Here is a 26,697-nt window from a genome sequence, read left to right on the forward strand (position 1 = left end):
AAAAAAAAAAAAAAAGGAAAACAGGTTGCAGAGTTGTTCATTGTTATGCAATTGCCTAAACAGTTAGCAATTATTAAAACACCAGGACATTCCAAATCTGACACTGTGGAAGCGAAAGGAAATCAGCCTGTTGATGCTGCAGCCAAAGAGGCAGCTTGAAACACTAATCTTGCCCAGCCTTGAGAATGTCCACTGCTCTCCATTAACCCTGCTGAAATAAAAGATTTCTTTCTACAGGCTCAGGAAACCACAGCTAAAGAAAAGAAGCAGACACTGGAACAAAAAAGGGGAATTTTGACCCCACAACACAAATATGGTATAGACCTGATTAAAAAGCAAACCAGAAAAACCTTATAGTGTCTATTGACGCACAACTGCCATTACTCCCGCATGTACGTTAGTTACCTCTTGGGCATCTGAGAAAATGGTTTTATAGAGAAAACAATATTTTTGGAAACTTTCACCCATGGTGGTTCAAAAGAAATATATTACATTATTGACAGGGTCTTATTGAGACATTTTAAAACACTGGTAACTAGCTCCTTTTACAGCAAGCTTCTAGGAGATGAAAACCTTAAGGATCGTGGAATACTACCTAAAGGTTTTGTTTATTGGAAAGGACATCAAATAAAAGATTCTTTGCAGCCATGATGGCAAGAACCTTGTCAAGTATTATTAACTGATCCATGTACAGCCAAACCGAAAGACATTAATTCATGGATTCACATCTTTATTTTATTTATTTATTTTGGGACTTGCCATGTGGCTTGTGGGACCTTAGTTCTCCGACCAGGGATCAAACCTGGGCCGCAGCAGTGAAAGTGCCGACTGCTAACCACTGGACCGCCAGGGAAGTGCCCCACATCTCTCATTTTTAAAGAGGCCCCTCCAAACTTGCACAAGCCTCTTAGATAGCCTCATCCACCAGAAGGCAGACAGGAGAAGCAAGAAGAACTACAATCCTGCAGCCTGTGGAACAAAAACCACATTCAAAGAAAGATAGACAAGATGAAAAGGCAGAGGGCTACGTACCAGATGAAGGAACAATATAAAACCCCACAAAAACAACTAAATGAAATGGAGACAGGCAACCTTCCAGAAAAAGAATTCATAATAATGATAGTGAAGATGATCCAGGACCTCGGAAAAAGAATGGAGGCAAAGATTGAGAAGATGCAATAAATGTTTAACAAAGACCTAGAAGAATTAAAGAACAAACAGACATGAACAATACAATCACTGAAATGAAAAACACACTAGAAGGAATCAATAGCAGAATAACTGAGGCAGAAGAACGGATAAGTGACCTGGAAGACAGAATGGTGGAATTCACTGCTGCGGAACAGAATAAAGAAAAAAGAATGAAAAGAAATGAAGACAGCATAAGAGACCTCTGGGACAACATTAAACACGACAACATTCGCATTATAGGGGTCCCAGAAGGAGAAGAGACAGAGAAAGGACCAGAGAAAACATTTGAAGATATTATGGTCAAAAACTTCCCTAACATGGGAAAGGAAATAGCCACACAAGTCCAGGAAGCACAGAGAGTCCCATACAGGATAAACGCAAGGAGAAACACGCCGAGACACATAATAATCAAACTGGCAAAAATTAAAGACAAAGAAAAATTATTGAAAGCAGCAAGGGAAAAACAACAAATAACATACAAGGGAACTCCCATAAGGTTAACAGCTGATATCTCAGCAGAAACTCTACAAGCCAGAAGTGAGTGGCATGACATATTTAAAGTGATGAAAGGGAAGAACCTACAACCAAGATTACTCTACCCAGCAAGGATCTCATTCAGATTCGATGGAGAAATTAAGTTTTACAGACAAGCAAAAACTAAGAGAATTCAGCACCACCAAAGCAGCTCTACAACAAATGCTAAAGGAACTTCTCTAAGTAGGAAACACAAGAGAAGAAGAGGACCTACAAAAACAAACCCCAAACAATTAAGAAAATGGTCATAGGAACATACATATCGATAATTACCTTAAATGTTAATGGATTAAATGCTCCAACCAAAAGACACAGGCTTGCTGAATGGAAACAAAAACAAGACCCATACATATATATGCTGTCTACAAGAGACCCACTTCAGACCTAGGGACACATACAGACTGAAAGTGACGGAATGGAAAAAGATATCCCATGCAAATGGAAATCAAAAGAAAGCTGGAGGAGCAATACTCATATCAGATAAATTAGATTTTAAAATAAAGAATGTTACAAGAGACAAGGAAGGACACTACATAATGATCAAGGAATCAATCCAAGAAGATGATATAACAATTATAAATATATATGCACCCAACACAGAAGCACCTCAATACATAAGGCAACTGCTAACAGTTATAAAAGAAGAAATTGACAGTAACACAATAATAGTGGGGGACTTTAAAACCTCACTTACACCAATGGACAGATCATCCAAACAGAAAATTAATAAGGAAACAGAAGCATCAAATGACACAATAGACCAGATAGATTTAATTGATATTTATAGGACATTCCATCACAAAACAGAAGATTACACTTTCTTCTCAAGGGCGCATGGAATATTCTCCAGGATAGATCATATCTTGGGTCACAAATCAAGCCTCAGTAAATTTAAGAAAATTGAAATCATATCAAGCATCTTTTCTGACCACAACGCTATGAGATTAGAAATGAATTACAGGGAAAAAACGTAAAAAACACAAACACATGGAGGCTAAACAACACATTACTTAATAACCAAGAGATCACTGAAGAAATCACAGAGGAAATCAAAAAATACCTAAAGACAAATGACAATGAAAACACGATGATCCAAAACCTACGGGATGCAGCAAAAGCAGTTCTAAGAGGGAAGTTTATAGCTATACAAGCCTACCTCAAGAAACAAGAAAAATCTCAAATAAACAATCTAACCTTACATCTAAAGCAACTAGAGAAAGAAGAACAAGCAAAACCCAAAGTTAGCAGAAGGAAAGAAATCATAAAGATCAGAGCAGAAATAAATGAAATAGAAACAAAGAAAACAATAGCAAAGATCAATAAAACTAAAGGCTGGCTCTTTGAGAAGATAAACAAAATTGATAAACCATGAGCCAGACTCATGAAGAAAAAGAGGGACAGGACTCAAGTCAATATAATTAAAAATGGAAAAGGGGAAGTTACAAAAGACACCACAGAAATACAAAGCATCCTAAGAGACTAGTACAAGCAACTCTATGCCAATAAAATGGACAACCTGGAAGAAATGGGCAAATTCTCAGAAAGGTATAACCTTCCAACCTGAACAAGGAAGAAATAGAAAATATGAATAGACCAATCACAAGTAATGAAATTGAAACTGTGATTAAAAATCTTCCAACAAACAGAAGTCCAGGACCAGATGGCTTCACAGGGGAATTCTATCAAATATCTAGAGAAGAGATAACACCCATCCTTCTCAAACTCTTTCAAAAAATTGCAGAGGAAGGAACACTCCCAAACTCACTCTATAAGGCCACCATCACCCTGATACCAAAACCAGACAAAGATACTACAAAAAAAGAAAATTACAGACCAATATCACTGATGAATATAGATGCAAAAATCCTCAACAAAATACTAGCAAACAGAATCCAACAACACATTAAAAGGATCACACACCACATGATCGAGTGGGATTTATCCCAGGAGTGCAAGGATTTTTCAATATACACAAATCAATCAATGTGGTACACCATATTAACAAATTGAAGAAGGAAAACCATATGATCATCTCAATAGATGCAGAAAAAGCTTCTGACAAAATTCAACACCCATTTATGATAAAAACTCTCCAGAAAGTGGGCATAGAGGGACCCTAGCTCAACATAATAAAGGCCATATATGACAAACCCACAGCAAACATCATTCTCAATGGTGAAAAACTGAAAGCATTTCCTCAAAGATCAGGAACAAGACAAGGATGTCCACTCTCACCACTGTTATTCAACATAGTTTTGGAAGTCCTAGCCATGGTAATCAGAGAAGAAAAAGAAATAAAAGGAATACAAATTGGAAAAGAAGAAGGAAAACTGTCACTGTTTGCAGATGACATGATACTATACATAGAGAATCCTAAAGATGCCACCAGAAAGCTACTAGAGCTACTCAATGAATGTGGTAAAGTTGCAGGATACAAAATTAATGCACAGAAATCTCTTGCATCCCTACACAGTAATGATGAAATATCTGAAAGAGAAATTAAGGAAACTCTCCCATTTACCACTGCAACAAAAAGAACAAAATACCTAGGAATAAACCTACCTAGGGAGACAAAAGACCTGTATGCAGAAAACTATAAGACACTGATGAAAGAAATTAAAGATGATACCAACAGATGGAGAGATACACCATGTTCTTGGATTGGAAGAATCAATATTGTGAAAATGGCTATTCTACCCAAAGCAATCTACAGATTCAATGCAATCCCTATCAAATTACCAATGGCCTTTTTTATAGAACTAGAACAAAAAATCTTAATATTTCTATGGAGACACAAAAGACTCTGAATAGCCAAAGCAGTCTTGAGGGAAAAAAGCAGAGCTGGAGGAATCAGACTCCCTGATTTCAGACTATATTACAAAGCTACAGTAATCAAGACAATATGGTACTGGCACAAAAACAGAAACATAGATCAATGGAACAAGATAGAAAGCCCAGAGATAAACCCAGGCACCTATGGTCAGCTAATCTATGACAAAGGAGGCAAGGATATACAATGGGGAAAAGACAGTCTCTTCAATAAGTGGTGCTGGGAAAACTGGACAGCTACATGTAAAAGAATGGAATTAGAACACTCCCTAACACCATGCAGAAAAATAAACTCAAAATGGATTAGAGGCCTAAATGTAAGACCAGACACTATCAAACTCTTAGAGGAAAACATAGGAAGGACACTCTTTGACATAAATCACAGTAAGATCTTCTTTGATCCACCTCCTAGAGCAATGGAGATAAAAACAAAAATAAACAAATGGGACCTAATAAAGCTTCAAAGCTTTTGCACAGCAAAGGAAACCATAAGCAAGATGAAAGACAACCCTCAGAATGGAGAAAGTATTTGCAAACGAATCAACGGACAAAGGATTAATCTCCAATATATATAAACAGCTCATGCAGCTCAATATTGAAAAAACAAACAGCCAAATCCAAAAATAGGTAGAAGACCTAAATAGACATTTCTCCAAAGAATATATACAGGTGGCCAAGAAGCACATGAAAAGCTGCTCAACATGACTAATTATTAGAGAAATGCAAATCAAAACTACAATGAGGTATCACCTCACAGCAGTTAGAATGGGCATCATCAGAAAATCTACAAACAACAAATGCTGGAGAGGGTGTGGAGAAAAGGGAACCCTCTTGCACTGTTGGTGGGAATGTAAATTGATAAAGCCACTATGAAGAAGAGTATGGCGATTCCTTAAAACACTAAAAATAGTATTACCATATGACCCAGCAATCCCGCTACCGGTCATATACCCTGAGAAACCATAATTCAAAAAGACACATGTACCCCAGTGTTCATTGCAGCACTATTTACAATAGCTAGGTCATGGAAGCAACATAAATGCCCATCGACAGACGGACATATACAATACATGACATATACGACAGATGGGTATATACAATGGACTATTACTCAGCCATAAAAAGGAACTAAATTGGGTCATTTTTTGAGACATGCATGGATCTAGAGACTGTCATACAGGTGAAGTAAGTCAGAAAGAGAAAAACAAATATTGTATATTAACGCATATATGTGGAGCCTAAAAAAATGGTACAGATGAACCGGTTTGCAGGGCAGAAACTGAGACACAGATGTAGAGAACAAATGTATGGACACCAAGGGGGGAAAGCCGCCGGGTGGTGGTGGTGTAAAAAAAAAAATTAAAAAGTAAATAAATAAATAAAATAAAAAGGCCCCTCCACCTAAATGGACTTTGGGCCCTGTTTCTCGCACCTGACTTCAACTAACTGATTCAAGCATCACCAAGTTAGGACAGAAGAATAAGAAAACAGTAGCAGACAGCTAACCCAAGAGTCTGGACCAGACCTGTTAGACCCATCCTACTAGTTCAACTGTAGTATTTACAAAATATCTATCTCTCTATCAAAATTTAAAGTTATTCGTTTTACTTCTAGCTATCCTTTGCCCCAGTGTTGAAGACCGAAGGAAAATTCTGTAGTAAGTTGTCACAAAGTATAGTGACTGGAGGCAATTTAACCGATTGTTGGATCTGTCATCAAATTCCTTGGTCAATAAAAGGCATCAGCCATAATTCTTGACACTGAATTTTCAGATGTTCCTCTAAAGTTTCCTGTCAGCATATACCTCCATGTTTGTTTACTACATTTGATAAATGTACTCAATTCTGAAGTTTCTGTAATGGGAAAGTGATGTTGGAAAAACAAATGGCTCGATTTTTAAAACTGCTTTGCAAGGGGAAACTGGTTCTATAATCCAGACTGAACGTTGGGCTTTCATACCAGATTAGCCCGCTAATATATCTATCTAATGAGTCACATATAAAATCAGATTTCTGCATTGAACAATCCCCTTTCTAGTCTAAATGAAACTCTGGGTAAATGGTTAAGCCCTGGGGATTCATGGCTTAAATCTTTGCTTCTGACTTTGCTACTGTTGTTGGCTATATTGACTGTGCTCTGTGTGATTAAGAGTAACAATCTCTTGTGCCTCTCAATGTATATTTAAAACTCCAACTAGAATAATGATGTCTAAATGACTTGAAACTATTGATGATATCTATAATTCAATATAAAACAATGGGTATGCATAATGCATAAACAGGGTAAATTGACATAAGTACTACTGGACAATCTAGAATTGACTATCAGTCCTTGCCAAGCATTCTATTAGTCATTTTGATGTACGATCCTTTGTCTCCATAATGTATATGACTGTACCTTCCACTTTTAAGAGGCGGAACAGTTCTCAGAGTTTTCTGAGAGTCTGCTTCCTGGGTTATAATCCTCAGTTTGGCTCAAATAAAATTCCCTTTTTTTCCTCTTGATAGTTCATTGAATTTTTGTCAACATTTTCATCACTGAAATACCATATTCTAGTTTTCAATTTTGTATCTCTCTACTATTAGACTGTGAGTTCCTTGAGAGCAAAGACTGTGTGTGAGCAAATTCATCATTTTATCTCCAGGACTTAGCACAGTACCTGACACGGAGTGGAGATTCATTAAATAGTAATTGAATAAACTTTATGCTGGATTTATTTTTACACAACATAGACGAATCTTTCTCTAGCTCTTCTTCAGGAAGCACTGTGAGATGTACTAACTAAACATCAAGAGTGGATTCCACATCTATATTTTTTCCCCTCCTTTACCCCATTCTCCTTCCTCTTTTTTTTTTTTTTTTTTTTGCGGTACATGGGCCTCTCACTGTTGTGGCCTCTCCCATTGCAGAGCACAGGCTCTGGACGCACAGGCTCAGCGGCCATGGCTCACGGGCGCAGCCGCTCCGCGGCATGTGGGATCCTCCCGGACCGGGGCACAAACCCGCGTCCCCTGCATCGGCAGGTGGACTCTCAACCACTGCGCCACCAGGGAAGCCCCTCCTTCCTCTATTTTTGAAGGTTATTGTATTGGGGATTGTCAAAGAGTTGTTATCTTTTCCCTTGCAAATCAAAATGAAAGGCTCACCTTGCTTATCTTGGTTTAACATAATAAAGAAATAATCGAAGAAAAAAGCACCATTATCTTTTTTTTTTTTTTTTTCTTTCTTTTTTTTTTTTTTTTAATCCACAAAATGGTTCCCAGATATAAGGGATGTTGTGGAAGCAGAATCTGAGTATGGGGTAAAGTGAGAAGCCATCATGACCAAACCAAGCAAACTTCCCCTAGATACCTGCAGTTTTAGAGACGGAAGGGAATTCAGCAATGACTGAGTCCACCAATGACTCACAACCTGCTTTGATCATTGGTAACTTGCCTATAGAGCCGTGCTATATATTAAAGTGTTTGGGTTTTGGAAGTGCACAGAATAGAAAGAAGTAAAATAATTCTCAGGGCAAAACCTGAAAAAGTAAAAACTGCATAAGATCAAAAATGAAAAATGGGGGCTTCCCTGGTGGCGCAGTGGTTGAGAATCTGCCTGCCGATGCAGAGGACACGGGTTCGAGCCCTGGTCTGGGAGGATCCCACATGCCGCGGAGCAACTAGGCCCGTGAGCCACAACTACTGAGCCTGCGCACCTGGAGCCTGTGCTCCGCAACAAGAGAGGCTGCGTGCACCGCGATGAAGAGTGGCCCCCGCTCGCTGCAACTAGAGAAAGCCCTCGCACAGAAATGAAGACCCAACACAGCCAAGAATAAATAAATTTTTAAAAAAAGACTATCTCCTATTAAAAAAAAATGAAACATGAGTTTGATATGTCCTCAGCGCCTTTTGGTAATGACTAACTGCTTCTCTAGCTGGTGATTCCCCAGCTGAGCCATCTTCTCTGGTAACTGGCACATTTACACTGCATGGGTGAGAGTCCTTGTCCTTCTAGGATTTGACTTAGTATCATCCATATATGACATTATCTTTTTTTTTTTTTTAATGTAGGTAATTGTTTATCTGCCCAGTAAGTGAACCCAAGAAATGCAAGATTCATCATCCAGGACTCGAAGACCTCGAAACACACACAGCAAAGAGCCTCCCTTGGTAAATGGATGAGATAACAAAGGGGCCCGTCTCTTACTCTGTCCCCAGGCCAAACCTATATCTATTTCCTGGGTGAAACATAAGTTTGTTGCCCTCATGGTCTCAGCTATTTCTGTACTTCAGGCTAGAAAGAAAGCTCTTACCTTCTTTGTTATGTGTTTACTACGAGCCACAACGAGGCAGAAACCTCTTTAACACACAGGTGTGATCCCCATCTTGTCTTCAGAGTTGGCCGAGGGATGCCGGGCTGATCTGATTTCTTCCAGAACTAGAGGCCGATAAATTAGGTGCCGGCCTAGTCCGGCATACCTTCCCCGAGAAAGCCAGTGAGGATATCCACAGCCCTGGCCAAGCATTCAGGGCTCCTTGCTTTCAGGCAGCAGGCAGCTCTGACCTCAGTCAGATCAGGCCTGTGAGGAGGATTTGAAGAGGGAGGTTGCTCACTTGGGGTGTGTCCCTCACACCCAGGCCCAACCCCTGAAGACTGTTTCTCTGCTGCTCACTCCTGCCCCCTCCCCACTTCTAAGTCTTCTTACTCTCCTGGATTAGAAGGCTATGTTTCTCAAGCCACATCTGAGAAGGCTGAGCTCCTTAACCTAGAAACAGAAGAGTGCTGACAAGACAGATGGGCCTGGGGGCTCCAGAGATGGCTCCAGAGCCCAAGGGGTCCCAGCTGGAGCCACGCAGGAGGCCAAGGCATTCTTCCTTGTGGCTGTCTTTTCTCTGTTTGCAAAACTTGATTGAAACATTTTGCCTTTTCTTGCTTTTTCCTACTATGGGCACTTTTTCCTTAGGTTACAACCTAAACAATTACTATATGAAAATAGTAATCACTATTCCCAGAAAATTTACTTTTTCAATAAATCTAAGATGCTTATGTGTGTGCTGGGAGGTACTAAATATTCCATGGGAATTTGCAAAAAAAGTTATACTGTTTACTTATGTGTATTTAGTAGGTCAAGCTTGTTAATTATGTTGTTCAAATCCTCTTTATCCTTATTTATCCTTCCTGATCTGCTCATCTTTGAAAGAAATGTTTTAAAGATTTCTATGATAAGTACAGGTTTAGCAATTTGTATTTCTGAATCTTTGCATTATACATTTTGATGCTATACAATTAAATATTAGATTGAACCATTTGACACTGACATTGGAAATTATATAATACATTAAGGTTTATGGCTATTTTCGTGGTAGAAGGTGACCTATCAAAATAAAATATCACTCTGCTCTTTTAAATCCTTTTTGCCTTGAATTCTCTTATGTCTGGTATTTTCACATAGGCTCACTTTTTGTTAGTGGTTAACAGCTAAGATACTGATATCTTCCCCAAATTGACTAAAAGTTAAAAGACTGATAAAATCCTGTATTATTGAGAGTATGAGAAAAACAGCCCGTTCCATTACACTACTGGTGGAATGTAAATTGTTTTACTTTTTTGGAATTAAACTAGATTAAACTTTAACTGAGATTTATTATATTATGTATTTAATTTATTAAATTACAAATCTGTAACATGTAAACCCTTTGGTCCAGAAATCCCACTTTTAAGTATTTTATAAAACTATACAACCATACAAAAAGCAGTAAGGGGCTTCCCTGGTGGCGCAGTGGTTGAGAGTCCGCCTGCCGACGCAGGGGACACGGGTTCGTGCCCCGGTCCGGGAAGATCCCACATGCCGTGGAGCAACTAAGCCCATGAGCCACAACTACTGAGCCTGCCCTCTAGAGCCTGCAAGCCACAACTACTGAAGCCCACACGCCTACAGCCCATGCTCTGCAACAAGAGAAGCCACGACGATGAGAAGTCCGCACACTGAAACGAAGAGTAGCTCCCGCTCGCCGCAACTAGAGAAAGCCCGTGCGCAGCAACGAAGACACAACACAGCCAAATGTAATAAATTAAAAAAATAAATAAATGAAATAAAATAAAATGGAGTCGGGAAATCATGAAGGAAGAGCTCTCACCCCTCCTATCAACTTACACAGCCAGCAGAAAGATTTCCACATTCCTCAGTAACAGCAAACTGCCAACCACTTGAAACCAATGTCAAACCACCACAAGCCCAAACTCTCATTCTCCTCCAATGGACTTCTGTTCAAAACAACACTCCCCAATTTCCTCCCAGATTCTAATAAAAGCTAACCTCCACTTTGTCTCCTTGGACTTGCTTATGGTTCACCATACTTTGCTGGTGCCAAATTGCAATTCTTCTGCTATTCCCAAATAAACTCATCTTTGCTTAATAAGAACCGCTGTTTCAGGTTGACATTATATGGTGTCAAAGCAACTGTAACTCCTGAGGAACTAACAATCCTTGGAACTGTGTGTAGTACCCACTCGAGCCCCTGTAATCTCTGCTTCTGTTAGGGAACCACTGACTGAAACCACCCGCCCTGGCCAGGCACCATAGTAACCACTTGCATGAGTTATTTTAAACAGGAGGTCCTGGTAAGGAATGCAAAACCAACAAGCTACCACCAACTGGAAGAATCCAGAAAAGGCCAAAAGGAGAGAGGAGAATCCAGTCCATATGTTCTATCAACCTCCCAGAATCCTTCTCACTGTAATCCATCTTTGCTGAGTGATGCGCATCCCACCAAGAAGGACCCTGAGTCAGAGTGATTGGCCAGAGACAACCCAGAAACTAACCCCATTCCCATAAAACCCAAGACTGTGAGCCACGTGGCAGAGTTCTCCTGGGTTCCCTTACCCTGCTGCTCACCACCCAGGCACCCCTTCCCCATAGTCTCTTGCTTTGTCAGCATGTGTGTCTCCTCAAACAATTCATTTCTGAGTGTTAGACAAGGACCTGCTCTCGTGCCCTGGAAGGGGTTCCCCTTCCCGCAACACTTCCATGAGTCATCTTCTTCCTTTCAGCTAAGTAAGTCTGCTCTTGGATTTGAGCTCCCTCCTTTTGGTCCAGCCCTCCAACTTTATTTAGGGTGCTTTCATAAAGGCATCATCCTCTTTGATGAATACTCAATTTTCTTCTACAATGTCTCTGTTTTGAGCTATGGGATCCCAGTCCTCTAAAGACTCTTAGGATGGTTCTCTTTCTGGGATCCTGGCCAGTTTTATGTTTAAAAACTACAGTCCCTGCTCCTGCTCATTTTTCTTTAACATCTTTATTGGAGTATAATTGCTTTACAGTGTTGTTAGTTTCTGCTGTATAACAAAGTGAATCAGCTATACATATACATATATCCCCAAATCCTCTCCCTCTTGCATCTCCCTCCCACACTCCCTCTCCTAACCCTCTAGGTGGTCACAAAGCACCGAGCTGATCTCCCTGTGCCATGCAGCTACTTCCCACTATCTATCTATTTTACATTTGGTAGTGTATATACGTCAGTGATACTCTCTCACTTCGTCCGAGCTTACCCTTCCCCCCTCCCCGTGTCCTCAAGTCGATTCTCTACAACTGTGTCTTTATTCCTCGCCTGCTCCTAGGTTCATTAGAACCTTTTTTTTTTTTTTTTTAGATTCCATATGTATGGGTTAGCATACGGTATTTGTTTTTCTCTGACTTACTTCACTCTGTATGACAGATTCTACAAATAATTGTGTTTCTTTTCATGGCTAATATTCCATTGTATATATGTGCCACATCTTCTTTATCCATTCATGTGTCAATGGACACTTAGGTGGCTTCCATGTCCTGGCTATTGTAAATAGAGCTGCAATGAACACTGTAGTACATGACTCTTTCTAAATATGGTTTTCTCAGGGTATATGCCCAGTAGTGAGATTGCTGGCTCATATGGTAGTTCTATTTTTAATTTTTTAAGGAACCTCCATACTGTTCTCCATAGTGACTGTACCAATTTACACTCCCTCCAACACTGCAAGAGGGTTCCCTTTTCTCCACACCCTCTCCAGCATTTATTTTTTGTAGATTTTTTGATGATGGCCATTCTGACTGGTGTGAGGTGATACCTCATTGTAGTTTTGATTTGCATTTCTCTAATGATTGGTGATGTTGAGCATCTTTTCATGTGTTTGTTGGCCATCTGTATATCTTCTTTGGAGAAATATCTGTTTAGGTCTTCTGTCCATTTTTGGATTGAGTTGTATGTTTTTTTGATATTGAGCTGCATGAGCTGCTTGTATATTTTGGAGATTAATCCTTTGTCAGTTGCTTCCTTTGCAAATATTTTCTCCCATTCTGAGGGTTGTCTTTTCGTCTTTATGGTTTCCTTTGCTGTGCAAAAGCTTTTAAGTTTCATTAGGTCCCATTTGTTTATTTTTGTTTTTATTTCTATTTCTCTGGGAGGTGGGTCAAAAAGGATCTCGCTGTGATTTATGTCATAGAGTATTCGGCCTATGTTTTCCTCTAAGAGTTTTATAGTGTCTGGCCTTACATTTAAGTCTTTAATCCATTTTGAGTTTATTTTTGTTTATGGTGTCAGGGAGTGTTCTACTTTCATTCTTTTATATGTAGCTGTCCAGTTTTCCCAGAACCACTTATTGAACAGGCTATCTTTTCTCCATTGTATATTTTTGCCTCCTTTATCAAAGATAAGGTGACCAGGGCTTCCCTGGTGGCGCAGTGGTTGAGAGTCCGCCTGCCGAAGCAGGGGACGCGGGTTCATGCCCCGGTCCGGGAGGATCCCACATGCCACGGAGCGGCTGGGCCCGTGAGCCATGGCCGCTGGGCCTGCGCGTCCGGAGCCTGTGCTCCGCAGCGGGAGAGGCCACAGCAGTGAGAGGCCCGCGTACCGCAAAAAAAAAAAAAAAAAAAGATAAGGTGACCATATGTGCATGGGTTTATCTCTGGGCTTTCTATCCTGTTCCATTGATCTATCTTTCTGTTTTTGTGCCAGTACCATATTGTCTTGATTACTGTAGCTCTGTAGTATAGTCTGAGGTCTGGGAGTCTGATTCCTCCAGCTCCATTTTTCTTTCTCAAGATTGTTTGGCTATTCGGGGTCTTTTCTGTTTCCATACAGATTGTGAATTTTTTTGTTCTAGTTCTGGGAAAAACGCCTTTGGTAGTTTCATAGGGATTGCATTGAATCTGTAGATGGCTTTGGATAGTATAGTCATTTTCACAATGTTGATTCTTCCAATCCAAGAACATGGTATATCTTTCCATCTGTTTGTAACATCTTTGATTTCTTTCATCAGTGTCTTATAGTTTTCTGCATACAGGTTTTTTGTCTCCTTAGGTAGGTTTATTCCTAGGTATGTTAATTTTTTGTTGCAATGGTAAATGGGAGTGTTTCCTTAATTTCACTTTCAGATTTTTCATCATTAGTGTATAGGAATGCAAGAGATTTCTGTACATTAATTTTGTATCCTGCTACTTTACCAAATTCATTGATTAGCTCTAGTAATTTTCTGGTAGCATCTTTAGGATTCTGTATGTATAGTATCATGTCATCTGCAAACAGTGACAGTTTTCCTTCTTTTCTGATTTGGATTCCTTTTTATTTCTTTTTCTTCTCTGATTGCTGTGGCTAAAACTTCCAAAACTATGTTGAATAATAGTGGTGAGACTGGGCACGCTTGTCTTGTTCCTGATCTTAGAGGAAGTGGTTTCAGTTTTTCACTACTGAGGACGATGTTGGCTGTGGGTTTGTCATATATGTCCTTTATTATGTTGAGGTAGGTTCCCCCTATGCCTACTTTCTGGAGAGTTTTATCATAAATGGGTGTTGAATTTTGTTGAAAGCTTTTTCTGCATCTATTGAGATGATCATATGGTTTTTCTCCATGTTTTTCTCAATTTGTTAATATGGTTTATCGCATTGATTGATTTGCATATATTGAAGAATCCTTGCATCCCTGGGATAAACCCCACTTGATCATGGTGTATGACCCTTTAATGTGCTGTTGGATTCTGTTTGCTACTATTTTGTTGAGGATTTTTGCATCTATCTTCATCAGTGATATTGGTCTGCAGTTTTCCTTCTTTGTGACATCTTTGTCTTTGGTATCAGGCTGATGGTGGCCTCATAGAATGAGTTTGGGAGTCTTCCCCCCTCTGCTCTATTTTGGAAGAGTTTGAGAAGGATAAGTGTTAGATCTTCTCTAAATGTTTGATAGAATTCGCCTGTGAAGCCATCTGGTCCTGTAATTTTGTTTGTTGGAAGATCTTAATCAGAGTTTCAATTTCAGTGCTTGTGATTGGTCTGTTTATATCTTCTATTTCTTCCTGGTTCAGTCTTGGAAGGTTGTGCTTTCCTAAGAATTTGTCCATTTCTTCCAGGTTGTCTATTTTATTGGCATATAGTTGCTTGCAGTAATCTCTCATGATCCTTTGTATTTCTGCAGTGTCAGTTGTTACTTCTCCTTTTTCATTTCTAATTTTGTTGATTTGAGCCTCTTCCCTTTTTTTCTTGGTGAGTTTGGCTAATGGTTTATCAATTTTGCGTATCTTCTCAAAGAACCAGCTTTTAGTTTTATTGATCTTTGCTATTGTTTCCTTCATTTCTTTTTCATTTATTTCTGATCTGATCTTTATGATTTCTTTCCCTCTGCTAACTTTGGGGTTTTTTTGTTCTTCTTTCTCTAACTGCTGTATGTGTAAGTTTAGGTTGTTTATTTGAGATGTTTCTTGTTTCTTGAGGTAGGACTGTATTGCTATAAACTTCTTAGAACTGCTTGTGCTGCATCCCATAGGTTTTGGGTCATCGTGTTTTCACGATGCCATTTGTTTCTAGGCATTTTTTAATTTCCTCTTTCATTTTTTCAGTGACCTCTTGGTTATTTAGTAGTGTATTGTATAGCCTCCATGTGTTTGTATTTTTTACAGATTTTTTCCTGTAATTGATATCTATTCTCATAGCATTGTGGCTGGAAAAGATACTTTTTCAATTTTCTTAAATTTACCAAGGCTTGATTTGTGACCCAAGATATGATCTATCCTGGAGAATGTTCCATGAGCACTTGAGAAGACAGTGTATTCTGTTGTTTTTGGATGGAATGTCCTAAAAATATCAATTAAGTCCATCTTGTTTAATGTGTCATTTAAAACTTGTGTTTCCTTATTTATATTCATTTTGGATGATCTGTCCATTGGTGCAAGTGGGGTGTTAAAGTCCCCTACTATTATTGTGTTACTGTCAATTTCCCCTTTTATGGCTGTTAGCATTTGCCTTATGTATTGAGGTGCTCCTATGCTGGGTGCATAAATATTTCAAATTATTATATCTTCTTCTTGGAATGCTCCCTTGATCATTATGTAGTGTCCTTCTTTGTCTCTTGTGATCATCTTTATTTTAAAGTCTATTTTGTCTGATATGAGAATGGCTACTCCAGCTTTCTTTTGATTTCCATTTGCATGGAATCTTTTTCCATCCCCTCACTTTCAGTCTGTATGTGTCCCTAGGTATGAAGTGGGTCTCTTGTGACAGCATATGTACAGGTCTTGTTTTTGTATCCATTCCGTCAGTTAGGTCTTTTTTTTTTTTTTTTCCTCCGAGTTATGTCTTTTGGTTGGAGCATTTAATCCATTTACATTTAAGATAATTATCAATATGTATGTTCTTATTACTATTTTCTTAATTGTGTTGGGTTTGTTTTTGTAGCTCTTTTCCTTCTCTTGTGTTTCCTGCCTAGAGAAGTTCCTTTAGCATTTGTTGTAAAGCCGTTTTGGTGGTGCTGAATTCTCTTAACTTTTGCTTATCTGTAAAGGTTTTAATTTCTCCATTGAATCTGAACGAGATCCTTGCTGGATAATCTTGGTATTAGGTTTTTGCCTTTGATCACTTTAAATATGTCCTGCCACTCCCTTCTGGCTTGCAGAGTTTCTGCTGAAAACTCAGCTGTTAACCTTATGGGGATTCCCTTGTATGTTATTTGTTGCTTTTCCCTTGCTGCTTTTAATATTTTTTCTTTGTATTTAATTTTTGATAGTTTGATTAATATGTGTCTCAGCATGTTTCTCTTTGGGTTTAACCTGTGTAGTACTCTCTGTGCTTCTTGGACTTGATTGACTATTTCCTTTCCCATGTTAGGTAAGTTTTCAACTATAATCTCTTCAAATATTTTCTCAGGCCCTTTCTTTTTCTCTTCTTCTTCTGGGACCCCTATAATTCTAATGTTGGTGTGTTTAATGTTGTCCCAGAGGTCTCTGAGACTGTCTTCAATTCTTTTCATTCTTTTTTCTTTATTATGCTCCCTGGCCATTATTTCCACCATTTTATCTTCCAGCTCACTTATCCATTCTTCTGCCTCAGTTATTCTGTTATTGATTCCTTCTAGAGTATTTTTAATTTCAGTAATTGTGTGGTTCATCACTGTTTGTTTGCTCTTTAGTTCTTCTAGATCCTTGTTAAATGTTTCTTGTATTTTCTCCATTCTGTTTCCGAAATTTTGGATCGTCTATACTATCCTTACTCTGAATTCTTTTTCAGGTAGATTGCCTATTTCTTTTTCATTTATTTGGTCTTGTAGGTTTTTATCTTGCTCCTTCATCTGTAACATACTTTTTTTGTCGTTTTTTTTTTTTTTTTTGATGGGTGGTGCTGTATTCCTGTCTTACTGGTTGTTTGGCCTGAGACGTCCAGCACTGGAGTCTGCAGGCAGTTGGATACAACTGTGTCTTGGTGCTGAGATGAGCATCTCTGGGAGGCCTCACTCTGATTGATATTCCCTGGGATTTGAGGTTCTCTGTTAGTCCAGCCTTTTGGACTTGGAGCTCCCACCACAGGAGCTCAGTCCCAACATCTGGCCTGGCAACCAAGATGCCGCAAGCTCCGTGAAGTTGTTAAAAAAAAAAAAAAAGGGAAGAAAGCAAGAAAAACAGGGTGGCTTCCCTGGTGGCGCAGTGGTTAAGAATCCGCCGGCCATGCAGAGGACACGGGTTCGAGCCCTGGTCCGGGAAGATCCCACATGCCATGGAGCAACTAAGCCCGTGCACCACAACTACTGAGCCTGCGCTCTAGAGCCTGTGAGCCACAACTACTGAGCCCAAGTGCCACAACTACTGAGCCCAAGTGCCACAACTACTGAGCCTGTGTGCTGCAACTACTGAAGCCTGCATGCCTAGAGCCCGTGCTCCGCAACAGGAGAAGCCACCGCAATGAGAAGCCCGCACACAACAAAGAGTAGCTCCCCCCCACCGCAAGTAGAGAAAGCCCGCGCACAGCAACGAAGACCCAATGCAGCCAAAAATAAATAAATAAAATTTTTTTAAAAAGAGAAAAAAAGGAGCAGTACAAAGAATAAAGAACAAAATAAAATTAGAAAGATAAAAAATATACTAGGAAAAATGGAACAGTAAATGAAACAACTGCAACAAGGTAAAATAAAACCGCATCAGAGAAAAGAAAAAAAAGGGGGGGAGGCGGGGGCAACAAGCCAAAAGGAGAGATCCCTAACAAAATATAAAGAATAAAATAAAATTAGAAAAATACAAGATTTATTAGGAAAAATAAAAATATAAAAGAATCAACAACAATGAATCAACAAGGTAAAACAGAACCCCAATTTAAAAGAGGAAAAAAGAAAAGAAAAAAAAAAGAGCCTTGGCTATGGGGGTGGAACTTAGGTAGGGCTGGGGTTTAGGGTGGGGCGGGACATAGGCGGGTGGGGGGGTGACCTTCAAGCATGGGGGGGCAGGGGGCCTCTGCTTAGGATCTGTGTGGAAGGGGAGAGGCAGCATGGGGAAAGGAGGGCCTCTGGAGTGTGGAGTTCCAGAGTTTGGAGGTAGGGCCCTGGGTGAGGGTGTGTGGGTGGGGTTTAGGCCCAGCTGGTTGGAGGGGGTCTCAGAGGGGTCTCCAAGTATACAGGTAGGGCCCTGGGTGGGGGTGTAGGGGCAGAGCTTGGGCTCTGCACAGCAGGAGGGAGGCTCCGAGGGCAGAGGGTTCGGCCCCGGAGCCCAACAGGCTCCCCGGTGCCTAAGTAGACAGGGAACGCACTAGCCCTGTTCCCTTCCATTCCTTTGCACTCCTCCCCCACCGTCTCCCCCAGGGTCTCCTCCGTCTCCGCTGGACCCCTAACCGTGGGTGGGTCCCACTGGGTATAGGAACTCCTCCCCTCCCCCAGCCACCCCTCAGGGGTGCCGGTCCTGGAGGTCCAGCCTTTACTTTTGCTCCCCCTTCCCCCCCTCCCACTCCCTCAGGACCCGTGCTGCTGGAGGGGGCCTAGGTGGGCAGAGGATCAGGCCTGGGACTCAACAGGTTCCTGAGGGTCCAAGTGGGCAGGGGAAACCTGGCCACACTCCCCCTTTGACCCTCTGCCCTCCCAATGGTTCCCCAATTTCCCCCTTCGGGTGTGGGACCTCTTCCCCTCCCCCAGCCACCCCTCAGGGGCACCAGTCCTGTCCCACCTCCACTTCTCCTCCCCTCTCACTCCCCCCATACCCCACGTCCTACTCAGTCCCTGGGGGTTCCTCCCGTCACCTTAGGTGTCCGTGGTCCCCCACCAGTGCCTCGTAGGTGCCCTAGTTGTGAGGAGACGCGAATTCCGCATCCTCCTAGTACGCCATCTTGACCCTCATGCTCATTTTTAACTAAATGGAAGAGCCTAACCAAAGATCGTTTAGAACTTCAGTGGCCATCGTGGGGAACTTCTGACCTCCCCAAACCTGTTTTTCTTGGAACTAAAACAGAAGACCATGGTTCTAAAGCACAACAAAGTGAATGGGATGCCTATTCTGCAGAAGTTTTTAGTGTCGGTTTGCTATTACATGATGAACAGTAACACAAATTTTAATATCTGTCCTGATTTAAAGGTTTAAGTTAGAATTGTATTTGCATACCTTCAAGGGGGTCCACTGCCGATTTCCACAGTGGGTCGTGATCTCTGCAGTGTTCTTTCTGCCATCGCATCAGAAGCTTGGCCCCAGGGCTTTTACACAGAAGAGCAGCTATGAGAGGTTCAGCTGGTATGATGGAGTAGGCCTTTCTGCAGATGGTCTGGAAATCTCCAGCTGGTGGCCCTCTATTTTGAGTTTTGGCTAACAACCATAGGAGTTTTGTTTTTTATAAATTTATTTATTAAAAAAAAAAAGAACAACAAAACAAGGTACCTCAAGGCTTCCAAGTGCAATCAAGACTCTAAGGCTGCCTCTTTACAGAATACTACTTATGATTGAGGCAAATAAAAAATTAAAAGAATGTAAAAAAGCATCAGAGGCCTCTTCTCCCTTTTCACTTCCTGTGCTAACTTCTCCTTTTCCTACTGTGCCTGTTCTTTCCTCTTTGTACCCTCCTCTTTTTCATTTCAACCCTATCATTGAACTTCCCTTGTTCTCTGAACCTCTCCCTACTTCCTCCTCATCTCAACCCATTAAAACCTGCTCCTTTAAAAATCAAACCCTCCTAGGATCCTAATGCTAAGCTCCTAATTTTCTATGTTCCCTGAACTAAGACTGAACTACAAACCACAGTCAAAGGTTTTCCTAAAGTTACTGAAGCTCCTCATAAATTCACTGAGGAATTTAATGTAATTGTCCAGACTTTTCAACCTGGTTTCTCAGACTTAATATCAACTAGTCCACATGCTTTTCGGCAAAGGTGGAACCCAACAATGGATGAAGACTGCTAATTGGTCACGTCTTGAAAAATCTCTAGAATAACAAATGGGAGATTAACCTCCTGCTTTATTTTGTGACCAGGCTCAGGCAATTGCTAAGGGACTCCACTTAGCAATCCTTAGAGCTTTCCTGAAAGCTGCTGATTGGAACAAAATTCAGGCCTGCATTTAAAAACCCAATGAGGTCCCATTTGTTTGTTTTTATTTTCATTACCCTAGGAGGTGGGTCAAAAAAGATCTTGCTGCAATTTATGTCAAAGAGTGTTCTGCCTATGTTTTCCTCTAAGAGTTTTATAATGTCTGGCCTTATATTCAGATCTTTAATCCATTTTGAGCTTATTTTTGTGTATGATATTATGGAGAGTTCTAGTGTCATTCTTTTACATGAAGCTGTCCAGTTTTCCCAGCACCATTTATTGAAGAGGCTGTCTTTTCTCCACTGTATATTCTTCCCTCCTTTGTCATAGATTAGGTGACCATAGGTGCGTGGGTTTATCTCTAAATGTCCATCAACAGAGGAATGGAGGGACTTCCCTGATGGCACAGTGGTTAAGGATCCACTTGCCAAGGCAGGGAACACAGGTTCAATCCCTGGTCCAGGAAGATCCCACATGCCGCGGAGCAGCTAAGCCCATGTGCCACAACTACTAAGCATGCATAGAGCCCAAAAGCCACAAGTACTGAGCCTGAGCACTACAACTACTGAAGCCTGTGCACCTAGAGCCTGTGCTCCACAACAAGAGAAGCCACCACAATGAGAAGCCCGCGCACCACGACGAAGAGTAGTCCCCACTCACCACAACTAGAGAAAGTCCACGTGCAGCAATGAAGACCCAACACAGCTAAAAATATAAATTAAAAAAACAACAACAGAGGAAAGGATAAAGGAGATGTGGTACATATATACAATGGAATATTACTCAGCCATAAAAAGGAACAAATTGGGTCATTTGTAGAGATGTGGATGGATTTAGAGATTGTTATACAGAGTGAAGTCAGAAAGTGAAAAACAAATATTGTATATTAATGCGTATGTGTGGAATCTAGAAAAGTGGTATAGATGATCCTACTTGCAAAGCAGAAATAGAGACACAGACGTAGAGAACAAATGTTTGGATACCAAGGGGAAAAAGAGGGGGGTGGGAGGAACTGGGAGATTGGGTTGACACATACACACAATTGATACTATGCATAAAATAGATAACTAATGAGAACATACTGTATAGCACAGGGAATCTACTTAATGCACTGTGCTGACCTGAATGGGAAGGAAGTCCAAAAGGGAGGGGATATATGTATATGTATGGCTGATTCATTTTGCTGTACGGTAGAAACTAACACAACATTGTAAAGAAACTATACTCCAATAAAAATTTAAAACAAAAATGAACCCATGCATGATTATTATAGTCTACTCCAGATTATTTTTAAGGAAAATTCTGGTCTCCCCATGGATGTTGAATCCACATGGGTGGCCTTTAACTCTATGTTCACTAATGAGCTAAACTGAGACCTCTCTCTTTTGGCAAAGAGAATTAGAATAAGATGGGAAATTATGTGCTTAATAGACGTGGTTAATTTAGCAAACTGGCTAACCCACACCCACAAAAAGTACTAGGTATAAAATAAGCTACAAGGATATATTGTACAACATGGGGAATATAGCCAGTATTTTATAATAACTATAAATGGCCTATAACCTTTAAAAATTGTGAATCACTATGTTATACACCTAAAACATATACAACGTGTAAATCAACTATAACTTAATTAAAAAATAAAGTGGTGGCCAAAAAAAAAAACACCCAAATTGTTCCCTCAAAGCCTTTCCCCAGAATTAATCAATACCCTACAAATAAAGAGTGCTTACAGGGAATCAGACCAATCACAGAGGATTATAAAGCCCAGGGGGTTATAATCCCTTGTATCAGTCCCTGCAATATCCTTATTTCACCTACCAGGAAACCCAATGGCTGCAGACAGATTTGTCCAAGACCTCCATACTGTAAACAATATTGTTATCCGTCTTCACCTTGCTGTTCCCAACCCTCATACCTTATCAGCTCCCATCCCTACTGAAAGTAAGCTTCTCACCGTGATTGCTTTGTGTAGTGCCTTCTTTAGCATCCCTGTGGATAAGGTCCATCAATATCTCTTTGCCTTTACTTGGGAAGGACAACAATACATCTGAACAGTAATGCCCCAGGGTTTAAGTAAAAGTCCTTCTTGTTTCTCACAAACCCTAAAAGCTTATTTAGACGATGTAAAATCTCCTAGAGGTTCTAAACTATTACAACATGTAGATGATTTGCTTCTCTGCTCCCCTTCCCAGGCCTCCTCATGGGAAGACAGCATCCATCTGCTAAAGCTTTTAGCCTCAAAGAGACATAGGGTCTCTAAGGAGAAGCTACAGTTTGTTCAAACTCAAGTTTTCTTTTTAGGACATCTGATTTCAGAACAAGGACTACACATAGATCCAGAAAGGCTCCATGGCATCCTGAATTTCCTAAAGCCCCAAACTAAATGCCAATTACGAGGCTTTCTTGGGTTAGCTGGCTATTATCATAACAGGGTTTCATATTTTTCTCTCATGGTTCAGCCCCTATATATATCCTGTTGAAAAACACTAAGCCTGATCCTATTATTTGGGAAGATCAGGATGATCTAGGTTTTAAAATCCTGAAGGAAAGCTTAATGAATCTCTCTGCCCTTGGACACTAATTATCAACTCCCCCTTTTCCTCTAGGTCTATGAAAAGGAAGAAAATGCCCTCAGGGTGCTTATTTAGAAACACAGAGATCACCATCACCAATAGGGTACCACAGTCAGCAGCTGGACCCTGTGGCCCAAGGATACCCCCTTGCCTCTGAACCATTCCTGCCACTGCCCTTTTAGTAAAGGCCAACCAAGAAATACTCATGGGTTCCTCTCTGACCATCTTTGTTCCTCATGCTACTGAAAGCCCTTCTGAATTCCAACCATATCCAACATCTTTCAGCAAGACATCTTACTCCCTATGAAATGCTCCTGTTGACTGCACCCCATATCACCCTTGCTCACTGTAATATCCCTAACCTTGCCACCCTTCTTCCCTCCTCTATGGACGAAACTCCTCATGACTAACTCTGACAGACCATCTCTTGACTCCCTATTACAGCCTGCAAGAAACCCCTTTAACAAATGTTGATTCTTCATGGTTTACTGATGGTTCTTGTTTAAAAGATGAAAATGGTGAATATTGTGCTGGATATGCAACTGCAACTTCTTTGGAAGTTATCAAGGCAGCACCTTTGCCTTTGGCTACCTCAGCACAACAGGCTGAATGATACGCTCTTACTCAAGCCTATAGTTCAGCCATGGGCAAAACTGCAAATATTCATATAGACAGTAGAAACACTTTTGGAGTAGCTCATAACTTTGGAATGTTATGGAAGCAGAGAGATTTCCTTACGTCCTCCTTATGCCTAATGGGGATAAAACTTAAAATGGCCCATATATTCAAGATTTATTAGATGCCATACCAGCCACTCTGGCTATTATTAAAGTTCTGGGCATTCTAAACTTGACTCCCTGGAAGCTAAAGAGAACCACCTCACTGATATCTCCACTAAAAATGCTACTCTGGGCTTCCCTGGTGGCGCAGTGGTTGAGAATCCGCCTGCCAATGCAGGGGACACGGGTTTGAGCCCTGGTCTGGGAAGATCCCACATGCCGCGGAGCAACTAAGCCCGTGCACCACAACTACTGAGCCTGCGTTCTAGAGCCCGCGAGCCACAACTACTGAGCCCAAGTGCCACAACTACTGAAGCCCGCGTGCCTGGAGCCTGTGCTCCGAAACAGGAGAAGCCACCGCGGTAAGAAGCCCACACACCGCAATGAAGAGCAGCCCCCGCTCGCTGAAACCAGAGAATAGCCTGCGCACAGCAACAGAGACTCAACGGAGCCAAAAATAAAATTCTTTTTAAAAAGCCATTAAAAAAAAATTATCCCTACCCAGTGAACCCCAGCTCTAACTTCATGGTGACTGGGGAATTCACTTCACCAGCCAGGTGCTTGGACAAGTCTGTGCTGTCTGGCCAGTTCTACAACACTTTCCCTGTGCTTACCAGCCAAAATCCCCAGGGCCAGTTGAACACACGAATGGCACCGTTAACAGTGTATTGGCAAAATTTGTAGAGACTCTTCAAACACCCTAGCCAAAGTCACTGCCACTGGTCCTTCTAAATCTTAGGTTTATCTACCCTTTTTGCAACCCATAAACTCTCACACTTTGAGATAATCAGAGGATTCTCAATGCTGCTAGCTCCTGCTTCTTTTGATCTACAGCTAATAAGAGTATATACTTGAATATTTTAAAGACTTAATTGTTTCTGTTGAAAATAACCATGACTTAGTAGAACAATCTTTTCACAGAATGCTCCTGGGAGACAAAGGTCTTCAGCATCATCACTTACAACCTACAGATTTCGTCTCCTGGAATAGACATCTTCAAAGACATCCCTCTAACCTTGCTGGAAGGGCCCTTACCAACTGTCCGCGTACTGCCAAGATCCAGGAAACAGACTCTCAGATCATGTATCACATCTAAAGAAAGCACCAAACCCTGACTGGACCTGTGTACCAACTGATGACCTAAAAGTAAAGGTTTCCAGGAATTGAAACAGATGACAGATAAAGGAGACAGCTTTCCCAAGATGACCAGACCAGGCCTGTATACCTTTTCCCCATTGTTTCTTACCTTATTCCCCCCTTTCTTTCTTGGAAAGACAATGATCTTCCCTGCACTTCTGAATCTGTTTGCAACAGAGGGAAACATCTGATGGTTGGGTTTGCCACCAGAAACTCAAATCTGTACACAACAGCAGTAACTCTCTAGTCCATCCTGTGACCAATTTTTCATTTGTCCCTAACGCCACTGCTAGTTTCATTCCATTTCCCCTCAATGTTAACTCCAGAGTGAAACTTCTGTCAACATCCCTCCCGACACCGTTTCATCCTGAACACCCCCACTGACTGTAGCAATGATGGTACCACTCCCGATACACTTAAAATTACGCTACTACAATCACCCCACTCACGCCCTTACTTTCATAGTCTTTGTCCGCAAAACACCTTAAACCCAATTACCCTGTGCCATCACGTTAGAGAATGGACTTCTCGGCTTGGAGGAATCCTCTGCGAAGGCTCTCAAAACATCACTGACTCCCGGTTGACAAATGCCAATAGCTCCATTCCCACAAATTCACCAATAAACAACGCCACTTCAGCTGGAGTCCTCTGTGCTCATCCGGTTTCATCTTCGTTTGTGAACGAGGGCATCATCCCTGGGGGCTTATAAATGTCTGGATAGTTGGCGAATGGGAGGACAATTCTCATTAGGATATCTAGTTGTTCCACTATCCATTCATAACCGATCTGAAACCAATCTCTGGGCCAACCCCTTAAACCCACTTCAAAGAACCTACTGTTAACTGCCCAACAGGGTCCATGACTCTGGGTCTGTCTCCTTGGCAGATCTTTCCTCCTTTCCTGGTTTGGAGTACACATCAATGAGCACATGATTAGAAATCTATCCATTACCCTAGGTTACACAGCTGATTCCACCCCTAAAGTCACAGCTACCCAATAACAGGCTTAGATTCCGTCAACTTTAGTAATAGAAGAGCCAGTTATTTCGCCAGCAAAAGCAAGTTTATTTGGAAAAAGCCACAGGAAGGAGGAGTTTGCTTTCATAGGGAAAAGAGGGAGTTGGGATGGACTGTAATAATGAAAGAGTTCACTGGAGGAGGCTAGGGGTCCAAAGTATGGAGGCTTCTCATTGGTTGGGCAGCTACAGTCTGATTGGCTGGGCTGTCATCAGACGGCGAGTTTTCTTCTTCCTGCTGGATAGTAGAGTAGGCAACACCTTCCTGTCTGAGATACAGGGCATATCTCTTCCCGTTTGGAGTAATCGATGATGACCTCCCCCTACAGGTCTTCCTCCGCTCCAATTTTAGCTGAGGTTTCTTTAATTAATTCCACAATTCCTTAGCTAAGGTGGTATTAGACAAATTGCCCTTAGCTAACTCCTAGCAGAACAAGGTAGTATATGCTGGCAGCAAGAACAACTTGTTGCACATGGATAATTTTCTTTGGGGAAGGAGAAACTCAATTACATAAAATCAGGGAACAAGTACACTGATTACAAGTTTCAACTGATTCCCCCATGGTCCTTCAATCTTTAGGACAATTATACAAACTGGATTTGTCATATTACTTTTAATTTTGACTTGTATAATCATTTTAAAACTTTGTACCGGAGGAGAGGGGATTAAGAGTGCTGCTTAAAGGAGCTCCAGAGACGGTTGCGAGCCGCGGCTATCAGCACGGACCCCAGAGACAGGCATGAGATGCCAGGGCTGCTGCTGCCACCACCAAGAAGACTGCGTGTGAGCACGGGTCACTATTCACACCTCCCCTCCCGGGAGCCTGTGCAGCCCGCCGCTGCCAGGGTCCCGGGATCCA

The 26,697-nt window shown here is 41.1% G+C and overlaps 2 protein-coding genes across 4 annotated transcripts in view; both read right to left on the reverse strand.

The window, feature by feature from the left end:
• Positions 1 to 25,758, reverse strand: part of PPEF2 (protein phosphatase with EF-hand domain 2) — a 64,430-nt gene extending 38,672 nt beyond the window's left edge. Inside the window, exons 1-4 of one of the 2 annotated variants that reach the window (XM_032632618.1) lie at positions 25,659 to 25,758; positions 25,321 to 25,535; positions 24,932 to 24,986; positions 19,418 to 19,615 (exon numbers count right to left, since the gene is read on the reverse strand). The gene's annotated coding sequence lies outside the window, so the exon portion shown is untranslated. Of the gene's footprint in view, positions 1 to 8,848; positions 9,102 to 19,417; positions 19,616 to 24,931; positions 24,987 to 25,320; positions 25,536 to 25,658 lie in introns of those variants that run through there. The other variant, XM_032632619.1, reaches the window with a different exon arrangement.
• A 107-nt stretch (positions 25,759 to 25,865) lies between these two features.
• NAAA (N-acylethanolamine acid amidase) overlaps positions 25,866 to 26,697 on the reverse strand; it is a 29,826-nt gene continuing 28,994 nt past the window's right edge. Inside the window, exon 11 of one of the 2 annotated variants that reach the window (XM_032632621.1) lies at positions 25,866 to 26,075. The gene's annotated coding sequence lies outside the window, so the exon portion shown is untranslated. The remainder of the gene's footprint in view (positions 26,076 to 26,697) is intronic. The other variant, XM_032632620.1, reaches the window with a different exon arrangement.

The sequence above is a fragment of the Phocoena sinus genome, chromosome 5, assembly GCF_008692025.1.
Source record: "Phocoena sinus isolate mPhoSin1 chromosome 5, mPhoSin1.pri, whole genome shotgun sequence".
Classification (NCBI taxonomy): domain Eukaryota; kingdom Metazoa; phylum Chordata; class Mammalia; order Artiodactyla; family Phocoenidae; genus Phocoena; species Phocoena sinus.